The following is an 11,510-nucleotide window of genomic DNA, read 5'->3' on the forward strand; positions in this document are numbered from 1 at the left end:
TCCAAAAGCCAGGCGGTAGTGACACATGCCTTTAATCCCAGCACTCTGAAGGCAGGTGGATCGCTGAGTTTGAAGTCAGTCAGTCAGTCTGGTCTACAAAATGAGTTCCAGGACAGTTAGGACTACACCAGAGAAAGCCTGTCTGGAATGCCCCCCCAAAAAAATCCATCTAAGATGCAATTTTGTAATTGATTATATTTTTCATCAAAAATATTTGGGGGGGGGTTAAACATTGTAATAAGTAGTGGGAAAAGCTGTGTGTCTGTGTGTGTGTTTAGATGTATTAAGTTACCAGCTGCACCGACGTAGCTGGCCGGGTGACTAGGGTGGGTATATTTAAAGAATAACTTGTTCCCCTCGAAGTCTCATCGTTCCACGTACAAGCACATCCTGTGAGACTTCTTGAGTATTAAATACATCTTCTATCCTTGGTCTTTCTGCATTTAGCTTTTTTTTGGGAAGTGTGTTTTTACCCTCAGCATATGGTATGAGCTGCTGATTCAGTATTGAATGGCTCTTTAAGCTTGTTAGTTACATTCTGTTGATTAAAATGGTGTGCAGACTAGTCAGGAAAAGCCTGTCCCTGGTCTGAAATAAACATTGTTAATTAGCTTGTGGAGAACAAACGGGTAAAGAGGCTTATTTTTCACACAGATTGCGTGTGTTTGGGTTAAGGAGGGAGGGTGTGGTCAGGCAAGAGAATGAAAATGCCCAGACTGACATAACGTTACCGTGAAGCCGCAAGTGCGGCCCGACATGAAAGAATAGCTTCTGCCAGATGTCCCTTCTCCGTGCCCACACCTCTTTTTTTTTTTTTTTTTTTGACAAAGATTTTATTGCTCTGCTTCAGAAGTTATATTTGTGCTGTCATCCACCTGTAATTCCAGCACTGGAAGGATCCTGAGTTTGAGGCCAACTTGGGCTTATGCAGGAAGTTTGAGGCCAGCCAGAGCTACGTTGTGAGATTTCCTGAGAAGACTAAAAACAAACAAAACACGTCTGAAAACCTCCTAAGTCATGCACAGCCTGGTACAGTGCAGAGGGGTGGTAGCTCCTTGTACACGGCATGCCACTGTAGCGATTCGATCTTCCTGTTTGCTCATAGAGGGAAGCAGCCCTGCCTCACACTGGCCACGGTATTTTCCTCCATCCAACAGTTTCAGACGACTGATGGGGGACTTCCCTCTGTATATATGTTTCTCTTCCTGATTGATGAGTAAAACACTGATTGGTCAACAGAGGTAGGAAGATAGGCGGGGCTAGGAGAGGAAGAGAATTCTGGGGGAGAAAGAGAGAGAAGCCGGAAGAGGGACTCCATGTAGAGACCAAGAAAATAGGATGTGCCAGGCGTTCCCTGGTAAGATGAGGCCATGAAGAAATACATGGATTAGTACTTATGGGTTAACAACCAAGAGAGAGCTAGCCAGTAAGAAGCCCTAGTGATTGGCCAACAGTTTATTATAATATAGCGTCCACGTGTTTATTTGGTGCAAAGTGGCTGTGGGACCAGGCAGGACAGAAACCTCCATCTTCAGGCGCCATTCAGAACACAATCAGATTCCAGCCAGCACGGTTTTACTTTAGGATGGGGGTTTGACCGGTCTCAAGGGTGCCCCTGCACACAAACAGCCTTGTGGGAAAGTCACAGCACAAGAGAGCCATACGGCAATGTGGGATGTTGGCCAGCTTCATATGGACTGTCCTAACTTATTTTCTTGAGCCCAGGCTGGCCTCAGACTTGAGACCCTACTGCTTCAGTTTCTCTAGTTCTGGGATTATAGGTGTGACCCACCATTGAAAGGTTCAGGCATTATGCTGGCCTGCCCTGTTACCTGGCAGAATGCACTCAGGCAGCACTCTGGCCAGCCCAGGGTTCCCTGAGTACAGCCTGCACGCAGCAGGTGCGAAGGACCCTTTAAAGGACAGACCCCTGCCCGCTTACGCTCTCTCTCCTCTCTATTCTCTTACCTCTTATCACTCTCCAGGCTCTTCTCTGGCCCCTTCTTCTCTCTGTCTCCCCCCTCTCGCTCTCCCGCTGCTGTAATAAACTGGTTAATGCTCTCTCTGTGGCTCGTGCTCCATTGCGCCGGTCACGGTTCCACCTCGCGCCTTCGCCTTTTCCGTTTTTCTAATTTTTAAACTTTTACAGAAGAACAACAAACCATGCCTTCCCCTACCCAGCCTCATTCATCACCTAAACCCTGTGACCAGGGGACTGTGTTGTAGTCTTTGATTCGGCTCAATGTAGCAAAAAAAAGAGAAAGATTCCCTTAAATGGTTCAATTTAGAAGAAAGAAAATCTACCTGTAAATAGTTCTGATTCTAAAGAGGTTCATGGCAACAGATTTACTTGTTCAGAATCTACCAGTAAGTGCAGCCTAATAAGATTTACAAATTATCTTGGATGAAGATATCTATAGCTAAATTGAGAATAATTAAATCTAAGACAATTTAATTTTTCAGTTCAGTCCCTGACCTTAAGGTTTAAAATGCCCCACCAGGATATTTTTATTTATTCATTTATTTTTTGACCTGAGTACTTTATGTAGCCCAGGTTAGCCTCAAAATTCCTGGGATTACAGGGTTATGCCACCATGCCCAGTTTATATGGTGCTGGGGATTGCACTCATATGTGCTACGCAAGAACTCTACAACTGAGCAGTATGCCCAGCCTCCGTTTTTCACACACAATGATGAGGTTTAGGTTTCAATGTCTATTATCAAGCAAACCGTGATGTTTTATTGCAGAACATTGTCTAGTTCACTCACATTCGTCAAGAGGATGACTCTCCATGCAGAGTCCTTAATGTCACAACATGGATTCATAATTTGTAGAGATCAGTCACATTAAATACTTCCTGAAGGGGTCTGAGGAGGGCTCTAACTGTTTCAGGGACTCCTCCAAAGACTCTTAAGCAAGACTCTTAGTTACTATTGTCATGACAAGACACCATGACTAAGACAGCTTATAAAATAAAATGTTTGACTTGGGGACGCACAGCTCCAGAGGGTGAGAGTCCATGACTGTCACGATGGGGGGGCGTGTCAGTAGGTAGGCAGGCATGGTGCTGGAGCAGTAGCTGAGAGTACATCTCTCTTTTTTCAAAAACAGGATCTTTTTGTTTGTTTTTCGAGACAGGGTTTCTCTGTATTGCTTTGGAGCCTGTCCTGGCACTCACTCTACAGACCTGGCTGGCCTCAAACTCACAGAGATCCACCTGCCTCTGCCTCCCGAGTGCCGGGATTAAGGGCGTGGGCCACTGCTGCCCAGCTGAGACCTCACATCCTGATCTACAAGCACAAGGCAGAAAGAGTTAGGGGGGAATGGGGTGGGCCCTCAGTAGCACACCTCCTCCCACAAGACCACACCTCCTGGCCCTTCCTAAGCAGTTCCACCAGCTGGGGACCAAGTGCTCAAATATATGATCCTATGGGGGCCGTTCCCATTCAACCACCACATTCAAGTCCCTGGTCCCCACAGGCTTGTGGCTCTATCATAGTACAAAATGCATTTAGCTCAACTTCAAAAGCCCCGAGTCTTCCATAGTCTTAACACTGTTTAAGAAGTCCAAAGTCTCCTCTGAGACCCCAAGGCAGTCTCTTCATTATAACCCTCTCTCAAATCCAAAAAGAAAATTACATACTTCTGTTGTGCCCAAATTCTGAACCCCGAAATCACCAAGAGACCCATTCTGATGCAAAAGCAAAGAGTCTTTAATTATTTAACGAGTTAACTGTATTAACTCGGGTCCTCCATTCATCACACACAGTGGGTGGAGCCAGAAGGACCTGAAGGGAGCGAGGGACAGGGATTTTATTGGGGCAGAGCAAGGGGGGTATCTAGGCTCTTTAGTTTGATAACTGGGAACCACATGGTGGATGAGAACACACTCCAGCCAGTCAGTGGTCATGTCACTTTCCTGGATATGTGCTCACACACACACACACAGAGAGGGGGAGGGAGGGAGGGAGGAAGAGAGAACTGAACCCTAAATAACAAAATGTAAAAAGGATATGTTAATGCAGATGGTGATCTTTCCATATACATATATGTGGCTTATAAGTAAATGATGTTAGACATACATGTCCATGAACATGTTTCCGGGTATCAGATCCAGGAAAGATTCCACCTCTGCACTATATTCCAAGTATTTACCATTGCTCTGTGACAAAACCACTCAAAGTCACCCCTCCTAGCTTTTTGAGATGCCGTTGCTTCTGAGATGCGGTCCATCGCTAGGTTTACTCACTGTGCTGTTCATGAGTGTGTGCTCCTGCCCAGCTCAGCATTGTCAGCCTCTCCCCGGCTCCTTCCTCCAGCTCCTCCAAGCCTCTGGTCACCACACCCACTCCCGAGAGCCACCACCCCTGTTGCTGGCACGTGAGTGAAACCACCTGGGCTCTCTCTTTCTGTGTCTACCTTGTCTCGTTTAAAATGATGCCCTGCGTTTCTGGGGTGAGCCTGTGCCACAGTGGCATACTGGACGTCTCGGCTGTGAATTCTATTCATTTACCCACAGAAATGTGAATGCCAGCACGCATTAGGATAACAGCTACGCAGGACTGGGGGAAGGGTGTGAGCATGTAAATCTGCTACTCTTTGCAAGATAATATCTAAAACTGGAAAACAGCCACAAAAGCACGCTGCTGAAAACCAGAGATAAAAAGCTAGAATTCCGTGCGGAGAGGGTTGGCTCCCTCGGGGAGAGTGAAGGAGGCAGAGTTGGGAAGGGGTTGTGTTTTCTGTTGCGTGCTTCTCCCGCACACTGTGTGTGTGTGCGCGCGCGTGTGCACGAGTGTGTGCTTGCTATTTGAGTGTGAATGCACACGAGTGTGTACGATAGTTGAGCTTGCACGTGTGGTGTTAGCGTGCGCGCATGTGTAGACAGGCATTCAGCACAAGCTAAGGATCAAAGGAAGGGACTTTCACATGCTATATGTGTGCTCGTCCACTGAGCTAACCTGTCTTCAAGCTCAGTCATAATAAAGACTTAAGAGAAGGAATGAATGGGCCCGGTGGGTTGAGGCGCTTGTTGCCAAGCCTGCCAGCCTGAACTCATGTGATGGAAAGAGAAGTCAGACCCCCAAGGGTTGCCCTTTGACCTCCACACGCACCCCACGTCTGCTAAGGCCCAGGGGACGTTGTGGAAGAGGGTGCAGAAAGAATGTTAGAAACTAGTGGATGGGAAGATGCCGTTTCTTGGACACACCGCTGTTGCACTCAAAGAATTCACAGAAGCTCTGGGGACCTGCACAAGATCAAGCCGGCAAGTCAGGCAGCATTCCAACAGGCAACTCGCCTTCTTGGACTTAATGGGCTACAAGCAAACAAAAAGAAAAGGCATGAAGGGGGGCGGGGCGAACATGTTGGAAGGGCCTGCAGGGAACAGAAGTGGGGAGTTGGCGGTGGATTTGTCCACGCGTGTGGAAGCCACCCCGTGGATGAGACAACTTCAGGAACTCCTTCCAAAACATCTACATTTTAGAACCTGTTGTTGTTGTTGTTGTTTTAGGCAAGGCCTCATTATACAACCCCGTTGTCCTGGATGCTCACTATGAAGATAGACCAGGCTGACCTGGAAACCACAGAGATCTGGCTGCCTCCCCATTCAAATGCTGGGATTTAAGGCAGGGACTACGGCTTCTGGCCCCGCCCACGTTTTAGGATACAGGACACAGCACAGCACAAAGATACTCTTCCTCCTGTGACGGGCACAGCAGAGTTGTCCCCCGGTGATCTCACTTGCATCTTCTAAGGTTGGAAATACTGAAGCATATTTCTGCCCTGGTAGAGTGTCGCCAGACAGAATGCTGGCCCAGGTGATACGCCCTGGGCTGGCGAGCAGGTAAGCTCCTGCTGCCTGGGCGCCTGGCTTCACCATGAAACTTCTCAAACCCCAATTTCAGGGAGAGCCTTGTCACACAGGGCCATTAAGTAAAATGGAAATGGTTAATGAATCTTCATGTGTTCGGAAACTGTTTCCTCCCCTCCTCTTGGGGTTGATTAACTTAGCCTAAAGTAACCAATCTGAACGGCCTTTTCAAGAACCAGGTCCAAGTGGTGATTAGTGAGTGCACGCTCTATTTGTGGGTTAATGGGAAAGACCACAACCCTTACTAACAGGGTCCTTCCTCCCACTTCCCCGTTCCCCCGTTTGTATGAGAACTGACAAGCCGGAGGGCAGATGAGATGAAGGAAGCCAGTTCTCTTCTCTGCGTGTTGAAGGCGGGGGTTTAAATGAGTTCACCAGACTCAAGATAAATAGGTGTTTGTTGGGGAAGAACTTACACAGATTAGAGTAAATAACCGCCACGGCCTTCCTGCTCCATAAGATGCAGTCTCTGCCCTTCCCATGCTCTCTGGAACCCAAGAGAGTGAGACAGCCCCTCCTCTACCTTAATGGGTCAAGCCTGCATCTGAAACCACGCCCAAAGGGTGTGGCCACCGCTACAACTTCACAGGCAAGGCAAGATGCCACTACAGCAAGTTGTGTCCTGCTTCTAAAGGGCCATGCTGGGAGCTGTGGAAACTGTCCTCAGCATTTGGGAGGTGGAGTCAAAAGGATCTCTGTGAATTCGAGGCCGCCCAGGGATTCATAGTGAGCCCTTGTCTCAAAAACAAAACAAAAGCTGAGCGGTGGAGGCTCACGCCTGTAGTCCCAGAACTCCGGAGGCAGAGGCAAGCGGATCTCTGTGAGTTCGAGACCAGCCTGGTCTACAAGAGCTAGTTTCAGGACAGGCTCCAAAGTTACACAGAGAAACCCTTTCTTGTAATAACAAAACAAAACAAAACAAACAACAATCCCCCAAAAAAAACAAAACCTATAAAAACAAACAAAAAAACCAGTAGCCTTTATATACACCAGTAACATCCTCACAGAGAAAGAAATTACGAATAATATCGCATTCAAAATAGTTTACCCACCCCAAATTAATTACTTAGGAATACACCTAACTAATGAAGAGAAACTCTTCGGGCTGGAGAGATGGCTCAGAGGTTAAGAGCACTGACTGCTCTTCCAGAGGATCCTGGTTCAATTCCCAGCACCCACATGGCAACTCACAACTGTCTGTAACTCCAAGATCTGACACCCTCACACAGATATACATGCAGGCAAAACACCAATGTGTATAAAATAAGAATAAATAAATTTAAAGAAGAGAAAGAAAGCCTCAACACTTAGTCAGAGAGGCGGCTCCTCGTGGGCAGCTGGATGAAGATGTGGAGGGAATGATGCTGCCAAACGCCGATGACTCCATGGAGAGCGTGGTGACAGCTGCCTGCCGGCTCGCTGGGCATCTCAAGTCCAGCACCCAGGAGGTTAAAGACGCCCAGCTTAGAGCTCCAGGGGAACATGTGGATCCCAGGACTTGGTTCTGAGGAAATCCGACCCTACAAAAAAGCTTGCACCACAGAAGCTCACAGACAATGGCATGATGTGGGACACAACCAAGAAATAGCACAGGGGACAGTCAGGGGTGGACGACATGTATTTGGAGATACTTGAGCTGAGAGCCCAGTCATCTCATCCTCGGATTTTATTTAAAAGAAAAAATGCTTTACAGAGAAGCATATTTTTTACTAACAGTGCAGCAATATCTACAATGACTGAGATCTGTCAAAAGAATAAAGCTCCTACCCCAACTTCTGGCCCCTTTTCCCTGCTGTCTCAAAGAGAAGCCATGTATCTTCTGGAGAAGACTTTCCTGTGGTTTGTCTTATAAATGATGGACTGTGGCAGAGCCGGATGGTCATGTTGAGTTTGTAGAGGGCCTGTCTCCTCCTTCCCCTCGTCCCTGTACTTTGTAATGTCAGTGTTTATATGAATATGAACTTATTAATAAAAAAAGAAAAAAGAAACACGAAACAGAGTCAGGTGGTTACGCACGCCTTTAATCCCAGCACTCAGGAGGCAGAGGCAGGCGGATCTCTGTGAGTTTGAGGTCAGCCTGGTCTACAGAGAGAGTTCCAGGACAGGCTCCAAAGCAATACAGAGAAACCCTGTCTTGAAAAACCAAACCCCTCCCAAAGAAAAAAACAAAACAAAACAAAAAACCCCAAACCAAAAAAAAAAAAAAAACCCAAACAACAAAACAAAGAAACAAAAAAACCAAAACAAACACAAAAAACCCAAAACATTAAAAAATGAATAAATAAACATTTTTTTAAAGTGCCAGTCCATCACCAAGGCAGGTGAGTTCCCCAGGGACGGCTAAGTGCAAAGATCTGGTGGGCCTCAGGGCCTCAGGCAGTTTCCCAAGGCTGCACACCTGCAGGGCTGGTCCTCTCCCTCTCAGTACCAGCATGCCTCACTTAGCTACCTAGGGCAGATGTTGATAGGCCCGCGTTCTCACTGTGACAGTTTTCTCTTGCATCAGCTGCAAACTAGCTAGCAATAGTTTCCTTTTGCTTCCTTTCAGGGTTGACTGAGGAGAAGGCGAGGATTTCTAGGGTAAGGTGTATTGCATAGCTCTTTCCTGGCTTCTTGCTTCCACGCCACTGTGTTCAGAGAACACAGGCCCATGAAGACTGTGCTTAGCATATCCATCATCTTCTCTTTTAGATCGTTTTATTAGTTCTTGGATCCCTCATGACGGGTCCAGTTAAAATCTTGGAAGAAATCTGGCTCTGTACATTGCCCTCAGAGGAGTGACTAAGCATTGAATACAGAGAAATTAAAGTGAAGGCAAAACCATTGCCCAGGCTAAGATCGTTAGAATGCGAGCACCTTTCTTGTATAAAAAGAAAAGAGTGTTCTAAAGTTTTCATTAGGGAAGAGAAATTTGTACCAGGTAGGATGAAACCCAGGCACTTGTCTTTGAGTGGAACATGAAAAAGAGGCCTGGGATTGTTAGCCATCCAGTATAGCTTCTGGATCTCTCTTAAGAGAAGTTGGATATTTGGGTGTTGCCTCTGGATTTCACTGTCCCCTCTACTTTGGTGGCAGTGGTGTGTATAACAGGTTGTCAATAAGGATGTGTTATAGGGGGCCACCAGATGCCCCAGTGGAAAAAGGCACTTGCCATGCAAGTGTGAGATTTTTGAGTTCCTCTTCCTGGAACCCACATAAAAGTCAGAAGCATAGCATGAACGTCTGTAATCCCAGAGCTCCTGTGGGGAGAGGAGAGGCAGAGGCAGGAGAATTTCTGTGAACTTGTGTGGCATATAAAGAGACTGTCTCAAACAAGGTAGAAAGCAAAGATTGACATCTAAGACTGTCCTCCGACCTCTCACATTGTACCACATACATCCACATTCACACACACACACACACACACACACACGACATTGATATAATGCACATATTGGCGGTATTTGCAGAAATGAATAGGTAGATGAGTGAATGGATAATTCAGTGAGTGGATCCATGAGGAAATAAAGAGAGGAACTAGTACTCACTGAGTGTCTGTGCTGGACATTGTCACTTTATAAAGTTCACTGCAGGAGATCCTCACACAGAAACAGCTAGATAGGTCTGTGTTCTCGTCTCAAGATGTAAAACCTGATTGCTGGGCTGTGGTAGCATGTGCCTTTAATCTCAGCACTTGGAAGGCAGAGGCAGGCAGATCTCCAAGTTTGAAGTCAACAGAGTTCCAGGATGGCCAGGACTACACAGAGACACCGTGATTTTAGAAACCTTAAGGAATTTGCTAGTGGGACTCTCATCTAAGTCAATGTGAATATGTGAATATAAACACCTACTATATTATAATGAAAGACCCCAGGCGGGGGACTTTCACGGGAGGGAGACCCGAACCCAAGGAACACCGAGGCCACGAGCTTGGATGCAAACAGCAAGAGGCTTTATTGATAATACACGGGTACCCGGGGCGTCTCAGTCTCGGGAACTGAGAGCCCCGAGCTGGGGACTCAGGGGTTCTTTTATAGCAAAAAGCGCAGTACAGAAGCGAGAAGCCTAGTTACGGGACCCTGATTGGGTAATTTAAATGAGGCTGGGGCTCAGAACGAGATTTCTCTCATCTGGACAGAGAGGCAATTAAGGTTTCTCTCATTTGGACAGAGAGGCAATTAAGGTTTCTCTCAGAACTCAATTCTCGGCCTTGGCCCTATCTGAAGAACAAAGGTTTCTGTGCCTGCCCAATCTTTCTGGGCTGGCTGTGCAGACCATAGACACCTGGGCCCCTATCTGGACAGAGATAGTAGTGACTATGCAGCTGTAAAGACCTTGAGCTGAGCTTCCTTCTGATCAAAAAAATGACTATTCGGCTGAGCTGTGGGGGAAAGGAATTTTCCATAGGCCTCAGCCACCTGTGCTGGGCCGGGGTCTTTCAATAACTTAAATCCACAGTATCCCCCAACCCCAAACATTGCTACTTTACTTCATGTTGCCTAGGTAATAGGTTTCTGTTATCAAGACAAAGGCAGACTCAGAATCTCCCTCACTTATTTATATTTACATGGTTCCCAGTACACTTTTGCCCATGCCTCCTTTGGGAGGTGACTGAGTGTGATCCCGTTTTGTTGTCCTCTGCCAGGAGGTTCATTTGCTTCTGTGACAGGCCCAGGTAGGCCAGGGGGTGCTTAGGTTTATTTGTTGCACCCTTCCCCCATGGGGGGTCTGACTGCTGACTCCTTGTTACTAGGGGCTTTTAGCTAAACACTTCTCATCCCCTCCTCCCAGTAATGCCTGCTTGCAAGTTCTTGTTTTTCATCCTTTGTCTAAATGCTAATTCCTGTTTTAGGCCCACTTTTTGCTGGAGGGCCCTGGGGACCTTGGGGATTTTCCACCATGCCTGCCTTTGGTATTTAAGGCTCTACCCTTGTAATAAAAAATGCCATTCTCCTTGTAAAAATGAGCTGCTGTCTTTGTCTTCATTTTACATCCTTAGCCCTTAACCTTGGATCATTGTAAATAAAGTATGGTAGCACCATAGCCGAGAACACACTGGCGGCTCGCTGCAGATGGAGGCCCCAGCGAGATCGGGAAAGAAGAGAAACTGCTAAAGAATTACACTCGAATGCTGGCCAGAAAGTAAGGTAAGAGGGGCAATTTAAAAAGTCAGGCCCTAGAAGGTGGGTCAGCCTCAGTAGAGAGGCGTTTTAAAGTTAGGCTCCAGCCCTGACTTGACCCATTGGTGTCAAAATTGTCAGGGAATTTCTGAGAGCCCACCCCCACAGAAAGCCAGCCAGCATTCTCCTTAAGGTTAGGAGTGAGTATATTAGGTATAGGTGCTGCTAGTTCCTACCCTGTTTTGGAGGACCATTTGATCCATTTGTTACGATGTCAGAGCGCAATTATCAATTATAAGACAGATAAGGACTTCTTAAAAACTATACATGAAGTCAGCCCTTGGTTTTTGGTCTCTGGTGATCTTAATTCCCTTGATTGGAACCAGGTTAGAGTGGACCTACAAAGAACTTTACATAAAGAAGGTGTTGGGGAAGTCCTGTGTATATGTCAATAAAGCACTGTTGGCCAATAGGAAAGCAAGATAGGTGGGACTAGGAGTCCAAGAGGACTCTGGGTAGGAGAAACACAGGGAGTCGA

Source organism: Mesocricetus auratus, unplaced genomic scaffold (genome assembly GCF_017639785.1).
Source record: "Mesocricetus auratus isolate SY011 unplaced genomic scaffold, BCM_Maur_2.0 Super-Scaffold_100676, whole genome shotgun sequence".
Classification (NCBI taxonomy): domain Eukaryota; kingdom Metazoa; phylum Chordata; class Mammalia; order Rodentia; family Cricetidae; genus Mesocricetus; species Mesocricetus auratus.